The following is a 22,187-nucleotide window of genomic DNA, read 5'->3' as shown; positions in this document are numbered from 1 at the left end:
ATACTAGTACGCTTCCATTCAGTTGAAGAAGTTAATACAAGAATTGTTGGCTAGTTATGGTATAAAATTGTGCCAGGAAAAACATTCATTTATTTATATACTGTAGCACCTGAAAATGTTTCATTTACACTGTGCCCAGAACCACAAAATTTATCAAATAAATTTCCACACTCTCCCATCCATGTGAAGGCTACATTTCCAAAGACACTGTAAAATTCACATTAATTTTAAAAATAAAAATTGTACTACATAATTATATCTGAAAACAAAAAAAGAAAATACAGTATTCTGTAAAATACGAAAAGTATAGTATATTAACGATTTTGTAAAATATGCAGAAGTTGGGGAAATGATGATCTTAAGAACATTAAACGCAAAAAAAATTAAGATTGCATTTGATAAAGATGAAAAATCAGGGGGCCTGAGCTTAAAACAAGTTATATTATTGTAATTGTAACAAATGTAAGAAGACCTGAAGTTTTCTATTTTTAAATTATTATTTATTTATAATACTTACAATCAGCCTTTTAATATAGCATGGAAAAATTATGACATCTAAATACCCAAATCAAGTCAGCCCGAACCTATAAAAATGGAACCTAACTAAAATTCATATCCCTACATTTCACTGATATACAAGGGGTGATTCTGTGCCCTCCTCCTCCCCTTCCAGGACATCTGGCAATATCTGGAGACATTTTTGGATATCACAACTGGGGGTAGGGGAGGCAATACTACTGGCATCCGGTGGGTACTCAATGCTGCTACACATCCTTACTGTAGAGCACAGCACCCACATAAAAAATTATATTGTTCACAATGTCAATAGTGCCCAAGTTGACACATGCTGCTATTTACATAGACGCTTTTTTTTAAGACCTCATCCCTGGGTCAGTCAACTATAAGCAGGATAGTGGGACCAAGTAGAACAAAGGACAGTGATCTCCATAAAGAATACCTCAGAAAAGAGCAATATATGAGAAGGCAATATGATTGGTCTATCTCCTATGTTGACAAAACACAGAACACCTTCTTTTCCACCTTCATGCAATTGCTTCCAATATTTCTGTCCCACCTGTCCAGAAACTCTACTTCTTTGAAAGTCAATATGTTCAAATCCTCCATGTGTCTTTTTCATTTTTTTAATATGCAAAACTCATCCATACCCAAAAGAGAATAGTTTAATATAGCCATCACCCAACTTTAACAAGTATCAACATTCTGTCATTTTTTACTCTGTCATCTTTCATCTTGATTCTACCACTCTTATTGAATGGTTTTGATGGAGTATTTAAAAGCAAATCTCAGGGGCACATAGGTAGCTCAGTTGGTTGGGCTTCACACTCTTGATTTCTGCTCAGGTCATAATCTCATGATCCGTGGGTTTGAGCCCTTAATTGGGCTCTGCATTGGCGGCACGGAGCCTGCCTCGGGTTCTACCTCCCCCCTCTCTGCCCTTCCCCCACTCATTCTCTCTCTCTCTCTCTCTCTCTCTCTCTTTCTTTCAGTATAAATAAATAACTTAAAAAAATAAAGGCAAATCTCAGACACCACATTATTTTACCAATGAGTATTTCTCCCTATATTTTTACCCCTGAAGAAAGATATTCAGGATGACCTGGATATGATCACCCTGAAAGTGGGCAACAATAAAATGAGGTAAATTAGATAAAGTGAAGAGGGAATGGGAGGGACCAGATCAGGCATGAAGTAGGACAAGAAGCCAAGGCTACAAGAAGCCAAGGGCTGCACACCAAAAGATGGTAAAAGCAAAGATGGTGTTTATAGCAGCTGCAGTCAGATGCAGATCAGTTAGTTAGGACTTGCATGTAGAGTAAGGCAGTAGTGAGATGCTATCACATAGATGCCAGCAATGAACCAAGTGTTTGAATCAAGAATCTTAATAGGTCCCAATGCTGTTGCTAATTCTAACAATCTGATAGCTATCTAGAGTGCTTTTATAAAGACTCTGACAATCCGAGGAAGGAAAAAAAAAATCCAATATGGGTGGGGAATAGACAAATGGCAGCACCTATGTTACAGTGTTGTCATTTCTGGGAGCTACAGTAATAAAACATGGAGAGGAAACAAAGCTTCCATGTGAAAGGCAGGCATTACCTGAGACTCTAAGAGGTCCAGAAAAAGGAAATCAAAAGTAGCATGCATCATACTGCAGAGCCACATGAAAGACCGGTCTGCTTGTTGGCATCCTGCGTATCTTTACCAAATGTGTGTGGCCCTACACTGACAAGTTTGTTCAAAAAATACCAACAACAGGGGCTCCTGGCTGGCTCAATTGGTGGAGCACACAACTTTTTTTTTTCCAAGTTTCTTTCTTTCTTTCTTTCTTTCTTTCTTTCTTTCTTTCTTTCTTTGTGGGGGGGGGGGGCGAGGGGCAGAAAGAGGGGGAGAGAGAGGATGTCAGCACAGAACCCTACACAGGGCTCAATCCCACAAACTTTGAGATCATGACCTCAGCAGAATCAAGAGTCAGATGTTTAACCACTTAACCAACTGAGCCAGCCAGGTGTCCCAGGAGCATGCAACTCTTGATATCAGGGTTGTGGGTTTGAGCTCCACTTGGGTGTAAAAATTACTTAAAATTTTAAAAAGAAAGAAAAAAAAAGAAAAAGAAAAACAAAGTTGTTGCATGGCTTGCAAGTGTGCTATGAATATGTGAAAATAAAAGTTAAGAAGCTAAGATTCTAAGTGTGTATTCATGGGAAGGATTTTAAAACATTGGTTTAAATCAAAGATGTTTAAATCATAAACATACAGCCCAAGGGAAAGACCATGTACCTTGGCTCCTCTGTTTCCCAGTCTCCAAACAGCAGCCTGTATATTCTTCTCAAAAGCAACTGTGACTATGTCACACCTGCTTAAAACCCTTCAGTGTTTCCTACCCTAGCCCAGAATAAAATCCAAAATTCTAACACAGTCTGAGCTGGCCCTTGTCTACTTTTCCTCCTCCAATGGCATAGCATTCTGTCTCACTCTCCATCCACACTGACTTCCTTTCAAATTCTCTTTCTCTCTCTCATAATAATCCTTGTGCACTTGTTATGCCCAAGGTGGTGTGTTTAACACTTTACATTTACAATTAATTTAATCCCCTCTAAACCTTATAGAATAGGTGCAGTTACCATGTCCACAGTAGAAGTAAGTACCTTATCATGGAAAAGCCAAGTATGATGTCTAATAAATAAAAGGCTTCACTACATGGACTTCAACTAAAGTGTCTGCAATAAAGACTTGTAAAATATAAATAATTTTTTCCAGATCACAAACAAGCACTAGTCTCAAGTTATTGTTTTTTTTTTTTTTAAAGAAGAACAAAGTAGCTATAAAAACACAATAATGCCTCCACTTAGGTCAGACCTTTGATAATCTCTAATCTTGTACTAAAAGTTGGCTTAAGAAAAAATGTCTGAAAGCCTGTCATGAAATTCATGAACTTTATATGACAATATAAGAAGAATTACACATAGACTCCAACAATTAAGTAAACCACATCATGGTATTATATGTGGACACAATAGCCAGTGAGAAGTAGAAGAGTAGACCAGATTTTATTTTCTTTTTGGTTTTTCTAAACAATCTGAAGCCTTTCAATTTTAATGAATGATAACATACCCAACAATGTGTCAATGCATCACAGATTAGTTTGATATTTGAGATTTAAATAGGATTTAAGTCAGGGAAGTCCATCAAGCATAGTACAAATATTCTCATTCTAAAAAACTAAAAGAAAAGCTTTGATACTTATATATTGAAGCTTCAGTTATTTTTTAAAGTCTACATTATCTCTAAAATACTGCCTAAATGAGGTGTGATTGTACAATATAACAGCCAGTCATATATTAAAATATTCAAAATAAAATTTCTTAGAGGACTGAGAATTCACTGCCTTAAATATATGGCATGACTCTATTGTGCTAATGGAGACATTTGTGAGATTTGTATCTGTGTTTGAACATGTATGTATATAAATTAAAACACTAAGCATGAACAATTTGTAGCTGTTTTTACAAAACCCAGGAAGTAAACAAACATTGTAAATTTTAGGTTCATTTATTCAGGAAAACATAATGTATTTACTTTCTTTTCTCTGTGCTCAAATCGGTCTTTAACTATCCTATTATATGTATGCATGCATGTTTTTAATATTTACTATGTTTTACTGACTGCAAAAGTAATTACATACATTGTACATACTTTGAAAATGCAAAAAAGAGAAAAGACAAATTTTAAATACCACAACTCAAAGAGGATCACTCCTCTTAAAATTTTGGTATACATTCTTCCAGGTTATATATTTATTCTAACAAAACTATGAAAATATTGTAGAAACTGTGTGACTATTTTTAATGTAACAATTACCTTTTTACATCCTTAAATATTTTTTTAAAACATGGCTTTTAAATAACTATATGTGTGTTTTTACTGTAACCTAATTCAAGAACCTTTTGGAAATTGGTAGAATACAAAATATAAATAAACATTAACTCTCATAGCATAACATTAGTTTAATCTGATTTTTATCATTATTGAAAGGCAAAATAATCTACATTATATTTTAAATTAAAATAAATTGAAATATCACACATGAATTTAAATATATGTTCAAATTATTTCATGGATCAAGAACTCTAACATTCAAATTGTTCAACCAATATGATACTTGGGAATCATGGAAACAATAATATTTTGTCACAAGTTTTAAAATACAATAATTAGTTTGATCAGGATTGTAAAGACTATTCTTTTAAATAACAATAATAAATAGCCCATAGAATTCAGGATCACTCACATATTATTTTTAAAAGGCTTCTTTTTTTCTTTTTTCTTTTTTTTTTTTTTTTTTTTCTCCAAAGTAGGCTCCACACCCAGCATGGAGCCCAACACAGGGCTTGACCTCACAACCCTGAGATCAAGACCTGGGCTGAGATTAAGACATAGCTGTTTAACTAACTGAGCCACCCAAGTGCCCCTTAAGAGGATTATTTATGAGAGATTTACCCAATAAAGAATAAGGAAATTCAGAGCATGCAAATTATAGTAATATTTAAAACTTTAGTTTGAAATAATTTTATATTACAGAAATATTATAAAGAAGGTACAGCTTCCTTTAACCTCCCAATCTTAACATATAAGCATGATAAATCTATCAAAATAGGAAGTAAAAATTGGTGCAACACTATTAACTAAAATTCACATTTCACCAGTTTTCCAGTAATGCTTTTTTTTTGTTCCAGGATCCAAACTAGGATACCAAACAAATATGGTTGTCTACTTAGTCTCCTCCAATATCTGTGAATTCCTTAGTCTTTCTTTGTTTTTCATGACCTTGATACTTTTGAAAAGTACTTGTATGGTACTTTCAGAATATTCCTCTATTTAGGCTTGCTTGATTTTTTTTTTTTAATGTTAATTTATTTTTGAGAGAGAGAGAGAGAGAGAACCCATACAGACCCTCAGTCAAGCAGGTAAGGGGCAGAAAGAGAGGGGATCAGAGTATCTGAAGAAGCCCATCTGCACCAACAGCAGAGAGCCAGATGTAGGGCTCAAACTCAGGAACTGAACCTCGAGACCTCTGGGATGTTAAGTCATCAAAATAATTAATAAATTTTGGGAACAGATACTTTCCGGCAATGCAAATATCCTACTTCTCCTTAAAGTGTTACCCCTTAACTTTAGCATTCATCAGATTTGCTTATAGGAATCATTACTGTGCTGTGCTGTGCTATGATTTTCTATTTCCCTCATTATTTTTATATTTATTATTTGGAATTCATTTGTAAGAGATTTATCTCTTGTCCTCCATTTTACTTATCTATTCAATTATTTATTTGTGTTAGTATGGACTCACAGATACCTATTTTATTTTGGGGGTTATAATTCAATACTATTGCTATTTATTTCATTGCTGAAATTATTCCAGCTTTGACTATTGGTTCTTTCAGGTTGTCTTCTGCATTCTCAAAGCAGTAAAATTTTTTGGATGTCAAGAAAGGGAAAAGGATGGTTATTCCCACAGAGCTGTGTCTGGAAAGCCTGGGACCTGGGGGAAATTATACCACTACCTCATCTCACACAAGGAGCTAGAAGTATTTGTCTGGCTTGGCCATAGAACCCAGGGCCTGAGAACAGCCAGGCTAGGTGTCAACTGGTCCTTACAGGTCCTTAAAACAAGAGGACATGAGGGGAATAAGCGGGTTGGTGACTGCTCTGTACACAACGGACTGTGTTGTGAATGACAAGGCAGAGTAATTTTTTTTTTTAAGTGTACAGTTCATTGGCTTTTAGTATATTCTAAAAGTTACACAATTATCACCTCTATGTGATTCCAGAGCATTTTCACCATCCCCAAAAGAAACGCGTGGTTTTCTCCTGACATTTTTGACACCAACTATGCGGAGTTTTCTCCATACCAACAATAAATTCTCCAACACCAACTGGGTGTCCAACAATCAATTCAATTCTGACACAAACTCCCGGAGTTAGTGCAGACCCCACAGGTTATGAGCCCAGTCGCACAAGACCATCTCTATGTCAGATGCTGGCTGCAAACTGGGTGCTCAGCCTATCTACAGTTCTTTCTAGCCAACTACAAATTTAGAGGTTCCCACAACCTATCACATTCAATAATTCACTAAAACAGTTAACAGAAATTTAAAAAAAAAATTACATTTTCTGGTTTATTATAAAGGATACAATTCAGAAACTGCCAAATGGAAGAAATGCATAGAACAAGGTATGGAGGAGGAGGGCTGGCACAAAGCTTCAAAGTACTCTCAGGGATGCCACACTCAGAACATTAATGTGCTTACGAACCTGGAAACTCTCCGAACTCTATCCATTTAGGGGTTTTTAATGGAGATTTCATATTGTAGGCATTGCTAACTAAATCACTGGCCAGTTGTTGATTGAATTCCATCTCCAGCCCCTCTCCCCTCCCACTCTCCCTCCTGGAAAAGTCGGTGGGTGGGGTTGAAAGTTCTAACCCTCTGGCAACCAGCTCCCATTGTAAAGCCATCTAGGCTTCCCTCATGAATCATTTCATTACCATATAAAAGACAGTGTCAAATAAAATAAAATAAAATGTAGACCAGGAGTGAAGATTCCCTCAAGCAGCAGACAAAACCAGTTAGACCACAGGAGCAAAATTTAATCTAGTTTATTTCATGAACGCAAGCAAAATTTAACATATTATTTCTTGTAAATGCCTCCGATAATCATAAATAAAACTTAAGTCATCTTCCTAAAACAGTACATGATAATCACTTTTAACCAAACCTCTGCCATCTGGAAATCTCCACTGTAGTAAACAATTATTGTAAAGGTTAAACAACTTCCTTATTTTCACTTTACAAGCCATCCTGTAATGTTATGATTCTGAGCTTCATATCACATTTGGGTTTGAAGTCTCCCTGTTCACAAAGAGTTTGTTTCTCACTCAATATAATATTTGTATCAAGTAAAGTTCTGTGAATTTTCTTTTGACAACAGTAAATTCCAAGACTTTTAGGAGCTCTATGCTAAGAACTCAGGAAAAACGCCAAATGTTTATTTTTTTATTATACCACAAAAATCTGTGCCAATTAGAAGTCATTCCACATTCCCCTTCCTCCAACCTCTGGCAATCACTAACCTACATTTTGTTCCTATGGATTTGCAGGTTTTGGACATTTCTGACAAAAGGAATCATACAATATGTGGTCTGTTATACCTGTTTCTTTCCTTTAGTATAATGTTTTCAAGGTTCATCCATGTTATAGAACGATCAGTACTTCATTCCTTTTTTTATCAAAATATTTTTCCATAGTGATGGGATTTTGGAGTAATGGGGGTCCGGAGCCAAAGACCAAGAAAGAATTCTTGAAGACGTCTTTGGTGCAAAAAGATGATTTTATGAAAGCACAGGGACAGGACCTGTGCTGGGCAGAAAGAGCTGCACTGGGGCTGTGAAGAATGGTTATATACTATGGATTTGGGGGAGGTAAAGTCAAAAGGGAGGCCTCCAGGAGGACTTTGATATGCTAAAGAGGACTCCTAAAATACCTGAGGCCTTCCTATTGTCAAGCTAGGGTGGTGATTCCTCTAGTAAGGCATAAACATTAGGACAGTAGGGGGTTCCTGTAGAAATGTTATACCCTATATTTGCCTCTGTATTTGCCTAAAGTCAATGGGCTGTAGGTTATAAGGAAATTTAATTTTACCTGCCATTTCCTTCTTGCCTCTGTTCCCCACATCACTATGTTAGGGCTCCAGGAAACTGAGTCTATAGGTTTCTGGAGATTAGGTTATTGATAAGATTGCCTTTTTCTTGTAATTTACTATGATATTTGTAAACTGATGGAGACTCATGTTTTGTATGACTGTGATTATCTATCCATTAACCATTTGTTTTCATTCCTTTCGTTTGTTCTTGGGCAGCCAGGAGTGCCTGAGGAGTATCACACCTATCCCATCTGGGGGGAGGGAGGTACGCTAGCTTGTACTTTGCCCTCAGCTTGCCTTATGCTCCCTCATCAATAGTATGGATATTAACACATTTTATTTATCCAAGAGTCAGGTGATGAATATTTGGATTGTGTCTATCTTTTGACTATTATAAGAAATGCTACTATTAATATTAGTGTAAAATTTTGATGAAATCCAATTTATGTTTTTCCTTTACACTGTGCTTTTAGTGTCATACCTAGGAAACAATTATGTAATCCAAGGTTTCAAAGGTTTATGTCTGTTTTCTTCTAACAATTTCAGAGTTTGAGCTCTTATATCTAGGTCTTTGATGCATTTTGAGTTACATTTTTGTATATAATGTGAGGTAGGGGTCCAACTTCATTTTTTACATGTAAATATCCACTTGTCCCAGCACACTTCTGGATTCTCAATTCTACGACATCAATCTTCACACAGTCTCATGATGAGGGAGCATAAGACAAAGTGAGGGCAAAGCACAAGGTAGCACACCCACCTCCCTCCCCCAAGATGGGATATGTGTGATATTCCTCAGGCACTCCTGGCTGCCCAAGAACAAACGAAAGGAATGAAAACAAATGGTTAATGGATAGATAATCACAGTCATACGGAACATGAGTCTCCATCAGTTTACAAATATCATAGTAAATTACAAGAAAAAGGCAATCTTATCAATAACCTAATCTCCAGAAACCTATAGACTCAGTTTCCTGGAGCCCTAACATAGTGATGTGGGGAACAGAGGCAAGAAGGAAATGGCAGGTAAAATTAAATTTCCTTATAACCTACAGCCCATTGACTTGAGGCAAATACAGAGGCAAATACAGGGTATAACATTTCTACAGGAACCCCCTACTGTCCTAATGTTTATGCCTTACTAGAGGAATCACCACCCTAGCTTGACAATAGGAAGGCCTCAGGTATTTTAGGAGTCCTCTTTAGCATATCAAAGTCCTCCTGGAGGCCTCCCTTTTGACTTTACCTCCCCCAAATCCATAGTATATAACCATTCTTCACAGCCCCAGTGCAGCTCTTCCTGCCCAGCACAGGTCCTATCCCTGTGCTTTCATAAAATCATCTTTTTGTGCCAAAGACTTCTTCAAGAATTCTTTCTTGGCCTTTGGCTCCAAACCCCACCACCACTCCAAAACTTTATCATCACTCATACTGTTTTGACAACTATTACCTTGAGGTAAGTTTTGAAATTAAGAAGTATCTCTGCTCCAACCATTTCTTTTTCAACATTGTTTGACTATTCTGGGTTCCTTTTCTTTCCATATGAATTTGAAAATCATCCTGTCAATTCTAGCAAAAAAAAAACACAAAAAACAAAAGAACAGTCATTTTGGATTTTAAAAGGGATTGTACTGACTCTCTTGATCAATTTAGAAAGGATTTCCATCTTACCAATATTAAGTCTTCCCATCCCTGTATTTGTATTTATTTAGGTCTTTTTTCATTTTTTCAATGTTTTGTAGTTTTCAGTGTAAAAATCTCACATTTATTTTGTTAAATTTATCCCTAAATATTTATATTTGTTTATGTTACAATAAATAAACCTGTCTTAATTTCATTTTTGAATTATTTACTGCTAAATGAACAGATAGATATAGGATATGGTTTTTCATATTGATCATTTATACTGCAGCCTTGCTGAACTCATTAATAAATTCTGATAATTTGTATGTGTGTGCATTCCTTAGGATTTTCTATATACAACATTATGTCATCTGTGAATACAGATTTTATTTCTTTCTTTCCAATCTAGATTAATTATATTTCTTTTTCTTACCTAATTGTCCTAGCTTGTTCCTTCAGTACAATGGTGAACAGAAGTGATTAAAGTGGACATCTCTATCTTGTTCCTAATCTTAGGAGTAAAATTATCAGTCTTTCACCACTAATTGAGATGTTAGCCTTGTATTTTTCATAGATACCCTTTATAAGGTTGAAGAAGTTTCCTGTATTTCTAATATGATGAGGTGCTGGATTTTCTTCAAATGCTTTTTCTGTACCTTCTGAAGTGATCACAGGTCCTTATGTATATCTTATTAATATGGTCTATTATACTGATTGGTTTTTATATGCTGAATCAGCTTTGCATTCCTGGAATAAACCCCATTTATTGAAGTGTACAATCCTTTTTATATGTTTGCTAAATTCAGTTTGTTAACATGTTGAGGAAATTTTGACTCCACATTCACAAAGATATTGGTCTGTGATTTTCTTTTCTTATAATGTCTTTATCTGGTTTTGGTATCAGAGAATACTGGCTTCATAAAATCACTTGGAAAGTAGTTCCTTCTCTTCTACCTTTTGTAAAAGAAGAATAAATTTAAAAAAATAGCTTTATAAGATTTTATATGGTTATTTAGCAATCAAATTTTGAGTGGGGAAAAAAAGATAATTATAGAAAGGATTTGTAGGAGCATGGACTTCTACTTTTGGCCATGGTATAGAAACTAGCATTGGACTTAACCTCTGCTATAAACAATTACAAAATTGGGCAAAATATATGATTTACTGCTTTTATAAATTTGACCAGCTGATGATATAAAAGAGAAACATATCAGAGGAGCTTTAGGACTCTTTCTGCACTATAGTGCAGAGAGGAAGAGCTCTAGTAGAAAGTTATCTGTCTGACTGAGATGCCAAGGCAAAGATTGGTGGCTGAGGTTTTGAACTAACTAGGTGTAATGGGGCATGATTCACAGAGGAGAGAGTTGTGATAAGGGGGTTACATAGAAGTATGAATAAGAGTTTCTTCAAGGCTCTGGCCAACATGCAAACCAAGCATTTCAAACTGAGATTCCATGAGGTCAAAGACAGTAATTGCTGAGAGTTGAATGGAAAAAAAAAGAGAAGTTATACAAAAATGGAAACTGTTGTATTCAGGCCAGAGGGAATGAAAATCTTGCAGAGTTCTTCAGGTACTCAGATGCAACTCCCAAAAAGATATTCCTTAACAGTAAAATCCACACCCTAAAAGAAGTGACAAATCCTAGGACTAAGGACAAGACAGAAATAGACCTACATTAACAAGTCAAAATTCTAACAGATAAGAGGATTTTCTAGTAATTTAACTGGAAAATTTAATTTGTCAGAGAAAAGATACTCAACACCCAAAGGAAGACAACACAGAATCCCTACAACCTGTTATCCACAATGTCCAGTATAAATTTTTTTTTTAAATGTTACATTTAAGAAAATAAAACCTGGCCCATATTAAGATAAAAAGGAGTCAATAGAAAAATGTCTCAAATGTCCCAGATGTTGGAAGTAGCAAAAAAAGACATTAAAGAGGCTGTGACAAATATCTTCAAAATACCTAAGAAAAAGACCTGATAAGTAAACATATAAGGAAGTTCTACATAGAAATGGAAACTATTTTTAAAAGATTCAGTTGGAATTCTAGAAGGTAGGTAGACAGACACACACATTTATAAAATTTAAGTCAGTAAGAGAACTATAATAATAAACATTGTCATATATTTCTAAATTATAACTGTTAAAATTCTTAAAGATTAAATCAAAGTAACAAAAAAGATGAAAGATTCAGATTAGTAAACTAATGTGTCTGAGTACAAGTTAAATTAGAATGATCATTGTTCGAAAGACCCTTTAAGGGGCACCTGGGTGGCGCAGTCGTTAAGTGTCCAACTTCAGCCAGGTCACGATCTCGCGGTCCGTGAGTTCGAGCCCCGCGTCAGGCTCTGGGCTGACGGCTCAGAGCCTGGAGCCTGTTTCAGATTCTGTGTCTCCCTCTCTCTCTGCCCCTCCCCCGTTCATGCTCTGTCTCTCTCTGTCCCAAAAAAATAAATAAACGTTGGCGATTGCTCCTTCCTTTAAAAAAAAAAAAAAAAAAAAAGACCCTTTAAAAGCAAATAAACATTATCAACCATGCAATATCAAAAAAAAAAAAAAAAAAAACAAAAAGTACTTCACCAAAATTAAGTTTTAAACGCCAGCTATTTAAACCTGTTAAAATATTAACCATATATTCATGATACACATTCTACATTAGAGGTTTGAAAAGCAGAGGTAGAGACCAAATAGGTGGCTGAGAAATGGATAGACAATTCACCTTTACCAAGGCTATAAAGGATTTTGTTGATGGGAATTACAAAAGTGTATGTACAGAAGATTTCCATGAAGAAAGCTATAATTTCAACCCTCTGCAGAGAGACTGTGTGTATTATCTTCACTTCACCATTTCACCCAAGCCTAGAAGGAGGAACTTAAAGAAAACAAGAATTAGAAAACTTCACATATATTCCCTGCAGCGGGAACAACATCATCTATTAAATGACTTGGTCCTGAGAAAACTTAAGTAGATAATGGCAGAGGGGTTCCTGGGTGGCTCATTCAGTTAAGTGTCTGACTCTTGGTTTTGGCTCAGGTCATTATCTCCCAGTTCTTGTGTTCAGACTCCGTGCTGACAGTGCAGATCCTGCTTGGGATTCTCTCTATCTTCCTCTCTTTCTGCCCCTCTTCTGCCCATCTCCCCCAAAAATAAATAAACAAACTTTAAAAAAATAAAGTACATTATAGCAGAATAGACAGGGATGCATCTGGGAAGTGACTGTACTCCCCTACAATGGCTGATAGAAATGTGTGAATCCTGAAGACAAAATATGGAACTCATGGTTGGTATGTTGGTCTAGGATCATTCAAAACAAAATCATATCTAAAAGGAACACCTGGCTCCCTGTTGTATTCTCTCAATAGGATCACTTAAAGGAGACAAGAAAAAAGGAAGAGGGGAAAAGGTCTTGCCCCTTCCTGTATTCTTCCTATTTCTGTCAGTGTCACCCAGCTATGACACTTTACCCCTGACAAACAGTTGATCCTAAAGCAGCAGTAAGCTGCAGTTTCACTCCCAAAACCACCTTCATTGTGCCCCTCAGCGATACCAGTGCCAGATGGCCAGTGGCCCTCCCAGAGTTCTCAGTACAGCACCCATATTCCTGAAGTAACAACAATAATCAGGCAATGACTCATCCTTAGAAATTTGACTCCCAGCTTTTAAAATCCTTCCAGGGGCGCCTGGGTGGCGCAGTCGGTTGGGCGTCCGACTTCAGCCAGGTCACGATCTCGCGGTCCGTGAGTTCGAGCCCCGCGTCAGGCTCTGGGCTGATGGCTCAGAGCCTGGAGCCTGTTTCTGATTCTGTGTCTCCCTCTCTCTCTGCCCCTCCCCCGTTCATGCTCTGTCTCTCTCTGTCCCAAAAATAAATAAACGTTAAAATCCTTCCTCCAAGCCTCTCAGATTTAAAAATATTGACAAATTTCCCTCTTGTACCCCCAGACTTAGGGAGGATATCTGTTCTCTAGTACCTGGTAAATAGTTCTTTATATAAAATTCTCTAAATTAAAATAATTGATATGGTTCCTGTTTCCTGAGTAGACTCGGAGTAATTCACCTTGTAAGTTTCACTGTCCTTGGTAAAACCTAATGCATAACTCATGAATATGACACTGCAGAATTTATCCTGAAGCTCATGCTCAACAGGTAGTGACCACAAGGAAACTTATAGTGACCACAAGGAAACTTATAGACACAAGTGTCTATAAAAACTTTACACTTAGTCACCCACTATAAATGAGCAAAATTCTTTAACCTCTTTGAGGGTTGCCCAACCAAATTGTGGAAGCATTGGATGATCTCAATACAACCCTCTCCATTTGCTTTTTTCCCAGTAGGCCCCTCCAGCCAGTCTTTTGACTTAAGACTCTTAGGAGTGAGAGAGCTGACAGCCCCTATATCCCCTAAATTTCCAGTGCCCCATGTGAAGTTCTGTAATTGTACCTATTTAAGGTCCTATCATTTGGCTTGAGGTAGAGGCCAGCACCATTTTCTTCTTGGAAAGGTAGGGGAGGAAACATTAGAAAACACTGACATCTCCCTCCCAAGAAATACTCAATTATAAGCTTCCATCTTTCAGTCTTCAATAATATCCAGTCTCCTTTTACACAGAAAGGAGGTAAGTAATAGGTTAATGAGAGCAGAACTGAGCTTTGGAAGCCCCCCTTTCCAATCTCACATAAATGGGTAATGCTTAAGTTTAGAATGGAGATAATTAGCATCTATGAGCCTTGACGTCTAGAGCCTCCTTTGAAGCTCCAAATAATCAGAAAAATATTCACGTAAAATCCTGTATATATTAATTAGGTTAAGAAGCAATCTTTTGTAACAAAAGACCCCCTAATACAGCAGAAGTTTATTGCTCTCTCATGTAACATTCAGAGTTAGACAGGTGGAATAAAATGGGAAGGCAGCCTACTCCTTGATGTCACCCAGGGACCAGGGCCCTTCCACATTATTTTTCAGACATTTCCTTCAGAGAATCACCTTTATCTGTGAAGCTAGCTCACTACCATGACAGTTAAGGTCCAGTCTATGGAAGAATGGAATAAAAGAAGGATCTGCATACTCAATTTTTAAAAGACAAGACTCAGAAGGTGCATTTATAATTTCTACTCACACTCCATAGGTAAAAATTTAGACATGTAACCACATCTAGTTCTAACAGGCTGGGAAATATAATCTCTAGCTTAGGGACCATGTGCCCAGTTGGAAATCAGCAGCTTCTATTGATAAAAGAAAAAAGGGAAGAATGGGCACTGGGGATAATTAGCAGACTCTGCTAAGAATCATTCATAAATAAATTCAAATTTAAAAATGAATATTGAAAAAGAAATTGCTGAAAAAGTTTAACATGAAATTCTATATTCAGAATTTTTTTTTTCAGAATAAACTTTTAAAAATAAAAATGGGGGCACCTGGGTGGCTCAGTCAGGTAAGTGTCCAATTTCGGCTCAGATCATGATCTCACAGTTGGTGAGTTCAAGCCCCATATCAAGGAGCCCACTCCGGATCCTCTGTCCCCTTCTCTTTCTGCCTCTACCCCACTCGTGCTCACTCTAAAAATAAATAAACATTTAAAAGTTAAAAGAAAAATAAATAAAAATAGTTTTCCTTAAAAATTTAGTCCTAAAATACCTTAAACATCATAAATCATAATCTATCTTGACATTTAAGAAACTAATGTTGAGATCATTGAAATCTATTGTCAGTGATCTAGAGAAATACTGAAAATGGTGGGAAAAAAAATCCTTAGATAAGCCAGGACCCTCAATGTAATGCCTTCAAACTCTTATGAAATATTTTATCTGAGCTAATAAAATAAAAACAACAATAAAAATAACAGTTTTTATTTCACCTCACTTTCTTTTATCCACCTACCCTGAGTTAGGTAGGAAAATGCCCAGAGCAGGAACCATAAGGAAAAAACCCAAAAGACGGGTTCAGTTTATTCACAAACTAAATAATTGCTCCAGTGACTATAAACAGGGCACGTGTTAAGTATTAGAAGACACCACCTCTAATATTTATACAAATAGTGAAACTTCTAACAATTACCAGCCAATAGGTTATTTTAGGCTAAACTACACTGTATGAGCTTTATTCCATACAGGCTTAATATATGTTAGATATGTTCAGATAAACAAACCAGTTCAACATGAACTAATAATCAGGCGGCAACTAGATAAGTTAAAGCCAACTTCCAACTGCCTTGACAAGAACTCCCTAGTAGGTTAATAAATGAGTTTGGAATATCAGGAGTATTAGGGACTATGGTAACCCTAATCACTTTTTAAAAGCTAATTCTAACATATCCCAATGTCCTCTGACCATAGATGGCAGCTTAATAAAGCTAGGAATTCAAAGAGAACTAAATAATCGTATCCTTGGAGACCTGTTTGAAAAAGGACACCTGTAGTCATAAAAGTAGAATCATTTGAACATGTCTCAAGAACAGTGATTTCCCAAAATGAGGATGAAAGGATCCAGTATATGGACTGCTCTGTTCAGGGTGGACTTTCAGCAAACATGTGGAGGTATTTATAAATTTACCTAAGGAAAAGAATTTGCAGTATGTGGGGGTCTGGCACAGGTACTTCCTTCCATTAAGCTTAACCAGAACCCATTTTCACAAGTTGGATCCTAGAGAATGTGTATTTTTGGACCATCACCTGTATTTTATACAGAAAATAAAAGTGTTTTATTGATTATTCTTTTTTTTTAAATGTTTATTTATTTTTGAGAGACAGAGACATAGCATGAGCAGGGGAGAGGCAGAGAGAGAGAGGGTGACACAGAATCCAAAGCAGGCTCCAGGCTCTGAGCTGTCAGCACAGAACCCAATGGAGGGCTCCAACTAACCAACTGTGAGATCACAGCATGAACCGAAGTCAGACGCTCAACCTACTGAGCCACCCAGGCGCCCCTTGCACACTTCATTTTTAATATTTTCTATTTATTGACCATTTCCTACTGAAAGTTTAATACCACATTTTATATAAAGTCCACTTTCATGAGAACTCCTTGTTTGTGAGCAAATAATGTTTTCACATTAAAGAGTAGCATATTAAGCCATGTTAAAGGGGAAAGAGTAAGAATGCTTAACCAAGTTTGGAAGTCAAGCAGTAGCTTAGCCTAAAAAAAGCTATTCTAACAGAGGACCAGTTAGTTCTCCATAGTCTAGAGAATGTTTTTAGAACCCAGATTCACTATTCAAAGAAAAAATTAAAAAACTAAATAAAATTTAGTGTGTGGAAACAATTAAAATTTGAAAGAGTAACTTGGAAAAGTAGGCCAAATACTCTAACTTGTAATCAAGATAATTACACTATTTGGGGGAACTCAAAAGTCCTTATTTATTAAAAATATCTAACAGAATAATGGGATTATTTTTCATTCTTGTAAACAAAAAATATAACAACAAAATATCAAAACAAGACTAAAATTGGTACATCCATTAATTAAGGCAATAAAATGGAAGAACAAAAATCTAAGTTATTTATTCTCTGAATCAAGGTACATATAAAGAAAACATACCAAAAAATAAAAAAAAAAAAAAAGGGAAACCATAAAGAACTTTACTTGATAACCCTGTACAGGTCTTTAAGGCAGACAAGTACAGTATCAAATCTCAAAAATCTCTTAGAGATTGTGCCCCTTATTAGGCTAATGTCTCTTACCTCCAAAACCCAGACCACTACACTCCACTTTCTGATGCCAGGACTGGAATCATTTCTGCTTTGCCAGCTGGCTCTACATTGTACTCTGATGAAAAGTAATCTTAAAGGAGGAAGAATCTATTTGTTCCTCTATTTCCTGTTTGTTTCCTTGAGGCTTCCTAGGTATATCATTTTTGTTAGCATTGCTCCAACGCCACCTCAGCCCATCAGCAACATCCTTGCATAGCAACATCTGAGTGTAGTTTGCAGTTCTTCCAACCAAACCAGTCTTGCTGAACCAGTTTTATTGAGTCTTCCTGCCCCAGGGTTATTTGCACTCCTCAGAGTGTCTGGGGCTCAGGTCCACAGGGCCTCTTTTCTAAGCTTCTAAGTCATTTCAAACCTCTTATTTTAGTTGCTCAAAGCTTAGTAGTGGTAGTTATGATGCTTTAGTATTCTCCTCTCCCATTACAGTTTTTCTTTTCTTTTTTTTTAATTTTAATGTTTATTTTGGAGAGAGAGCGTGAGCAGGGGAGGGGCAGAAAGAGAGGGAGACACAGAATCCAAAGCAGACTCCAGGCTCTGAGCTGTCAGCACAGAGCCTGATGAGGGGCTTAAACCCACGAACTGCAAGATCATGACCGGAGCTGAAGTCAGAGGCTTAATCGACTGAGCTACCTAGGCGCACCCCCCCACCACCATTTCAATTTTCTTTAGCTTTATGTCAAATTCATGATTCTTAATATTAAATTCCATGTTTAAATATCTATCATGGTTTCTGTCCTAACTGAACTTAAAGTGAGTGTCCAGTAGTTCCTAAGGTGCTATAAAAATCACCATGGCTTGGGAGGTACAGTTAAAAAAAAACCAAAAAACAAAAAAACTTGTATGAATAAGAGAAGTTAAAGAGTGTACCCAAGGTCAAAAAGCTAGTTAGTGGCAGAATTAATCCAATGACCTCTAGCTTAGCGGTCTTATCCTGCCTATCCCATTTTTATAGTAGGGTCCTATTAACACTAAGCTGAGGGGCCAGAAATGGTAAAAGTTAAATTCCTTAGAAAGCAGATCTGTACTATATTAGGGGTATTAATAAGTAGTGCTCTTATAATCAACCCTTGGAAGAGAGCAGGGAAAAAGCAGGAGTAAGCAAAGAAAGAGGCTGATATGGGATGCAGTACCAAAGGAGGCTGCAATTGATTCTACAAGGAGTTTTAAAGATAGGATGATTCTTCAGAGTTATGCTGAATTGGTGCAAAGAATTTGAGCACTTAGACGTCTATGTCAATCAGTCACTGAATCTATGCAAACCCAGAAAGGAAGTATGACCTTGGGTGAGATAGATCCTACAGCCTATGCAATCCAAGTGGAGGCTGACTGCTGAGCATTTTCTGCTGGCAGCACTTCCAGGAGCTGGGGGGAGTAAGTCCTTCATTCCTGGAGGGGGATAGCTGGGTGGTACATCACAGTGTCCACCACAGTCCAACCCGTATGCTACTTGGATCTACTTTAAATTCTGGAAGCAACTTCAGGATTCCAATGAACTTCTCTTCTCGGAGAGATTAATGGGAAAAACTATAGCCCACATCACTGCAGCTAGTCTTGGGTTATAAGTGATACTACCTTCATTTACTATCCATTTTAGATTACTCTCACCTTCAGTTGGCATGCCTGCTGATCTCCATGACTTGTCTGGTGGCATGATCCAGATACTTGCCTCAAGGTCTCAATGGTTTCCCATGCCATGTCTTCTTGCAACAAGTAGTCTGAAGAGCAGGTAGCAGCCACAGCTAATTATTCATTTGAACTCTGGCTGTGTCCCTTGGCAGAAATATTCCCCATTGAAAACCAAAACTCCTAAACCCTCAGAGCCCAGAGTTGCTGAGATGGAAATTCCACAAGCATATTATTGGGAATGACAGTGGGTAGAGCCAATACTGTGTCCATTCCTTGATTTCTGGGCCTATATATTCAACCTACTGAGGACCATATCACTGATCTCTTAGAGGATGGCAACCAAATTCACAGGGTATTACCTCTGATCTGCCTCTTCAGCAATGCCTTCTACAGGCTGTTCATTCAATAGACTTCCCCATTATTCCATCATACCAGCAGCTTCTGAATGGTGTAGAATGTGATATAAGCTGGGATCCCATAGTCATATACATACTGAGGTATCTCCTTTGAAGTAAAGTGCAGTCCCATGCTGTAAGAGCAAACATTCTGTTTGCCTTATGATACTGGTGCAAGCTGAGGCTCTGCAGACAGGAAAAGCAAACCTATGACCATAATATATATCTATGAGGAATCTGTGTCTCTGGCCCTTTTATGGTAGAAGGGGCCCAATGTAGTCATTCTGATACCAAGTGACTGATGAGTCTCTTCAAGGGATGGCATTATACTCAGCATTGGTGTCTGAATGTGGATTGGGTATTCAGGAACAGCAGTAGCCATTTTAGCCTTCGTAATTTAGAGTCCGTGTTGTTAAGCCCATGCTTAGCCTCCTCCATCACTGCTACCTTCACTAATTCATTTGTTTACCAATTGTGACTTCACTGTGGTGGCAGGTTGCAATGACAGAGGCTGGCTGTCAACAACTAGACATGGTTTTAGTCCACCTGGTTGTTCAGTGCCTCTTCTGTGTTAGATGCTTTCTGGAGGGTGTTACTACGCAATCTAAAGATCTTCACCCTTCTTGTCTACTCTAATATGCCCATTCTCATGCCTCTATCTCAGAATTCCTTATCCCCAATCTAACAATTTTTGTCCTTTCCAGGCCATTGACCAACCAGCCAGGCTAATCACCACTATTCCTCAATCCATGTGTATTCTAACCTTGGATTATTTCTCTTGCTAAACAAAGTGGAGTACCAGATGCATCTCCCAAGGCTCTGACCATTAGGAAGATATCCTCTTACTTAGCTTTTTTTTTTTTTTTTATTTTTTATTTTTTTTTTAACGTTTATTTATTTTTGAGACAGAGAGAGACAGAGCATGAACGGGGGAAGGTCACAGAGAGAGGGAGACACAGAATCTGAAACAGGCTCCAGGCTCTGAGCTGTCAGCACAGAGCCCGACGCGGGGCTCGAACCCACGGACCGTGAGATCATGACCTGAGCTGAAGTCGGACGCTTAACCGACAGAGCCACCCAGGCGCCCCTTACTTAGCTTTTAAGGCCACCCAATTAGGGCTAGGGTTCAACAATATCAAACCAATTCATACATGAACCAAATGTGGCCTTATTTTTCCTTCACTAGTTGATCTTAAGGGATCACCTACTGAGGCATGAGCTGAGGGAGAGGCACTTGGGCAGGGGAATCCAGGCTACCTGGACATGCAGCTTATTTGTGCCCTCTGGTCTTGCTTGTGTTCACTCCTGAATGAACCACTTTAACCCTATAATGGACTGTTGCTGAGCTTGCCCAAACTTATAACATGGCTGACCAACAAATCAGTTTGTGAAGGACAGTTGTGGGTACAATATCACCTAGTATCTCAATGTCAGGCACTCCATCTCTCTCAGGGATCTGCATATGCACAAAGCTGCTTTTCAAAATTTATATATATCTCTGCTGCATATTATGCCATGCTCCAGAACCCTTCAAGTCCACCTGTGAGTTTCTCATTGGAATTTTCCATAAATTCCACATATCCATATATCCCATACTATGTGTTTTCCTACCACTGATAGTTCCAATACCCAAACATATATGGCACTATAGCCCATGTGCAGTAAAGTCTATCACAATTTTTTCTGACATTGAGTATAATATCTTAAACATAAATATATCACTTTTATTTTCCTTGACTCTAAACTTTTTATTCAATCTCTTTGTTTCAAATTTTGTCCAGTTAATCTAATTTCTAGCTAAGGGGGGGGGGGGGTCATTAAAAAGTGGCCAGGATCATTAAAGATAAAGAGCTACAGAAGATTAAAGGAGGAAGAGTTTACTTGCCTTTGAAGTTATGATAGGTTGAATAATGACCCTGCCCCCCAAAAAAGATATACATGTTCTAATCCCTAGAATCTATGAATTTATCCTCTAGGGAAAAACAAAAACAAAACAAAAACAAAAAAACCTTTGCAGATGTGATTAAAGATCTGAAAGGGCCCTAAATGCAATGACATGTATTTTTGTAAGGTAGCAACAGAGGGAAACGCACAGAAATGGAGGACGCAATGTGACTACAGAGGCAGAGATGGAGTGATGCAACTATAAGCCAAGAAATGCCAGTCGGCACCAAATGGCGACAAAAGCTGAAAGAGGCAAAAAACAGATTGCCCCTTAGACCCTCTGGAGGGAGCATGGTCCATTACTGTAAAAGACAAAATTTCTCTGGTTTTAAACTACCAAATTTATGCCTATTACAGCAACCCTAGAAAAATAATATAGAGATAATAAAAAGAAAAGCTTCATGGGATGTGTAGTGTATTAAGAGTGATAGATCAGATTTACATATGTAGTAACTAGAAAGAAGATGAAAAAAGGTGGGAAGGTGAGCATTACAGATGAATGGAAAAGGCAGTGAGACAGGAAATCAAGGTAATTGTACAAGAGAAAACAAAGCAGTTCAATTAGTTAAGAGTATATGCTACTTGCAAGTAAGCAGTGATACAGATTGTAGAAGATGGTGACTGCCAGCCTAAGAAGTCTGAATTAATCTAACAAGTCTGAACTTTTAT

This window comes from Lynx canadensis, chromosome A1, assembly GCF_007474595.2.
Source record: "Lynx canadensis isolate LIC74 chromosome A1, mLynCan4.pri.v2, whole genome shotgun sequence".
Classification (NCBI taxonomy): domain Eukaryota; kingdom Metazoa; phylum Chordata; class Mammalia; order Carnivora; family Felidae; genus Lynx; species Lynx canadensis.
This window is presented reverse-complemented; position numbering follows the sequence as displayed.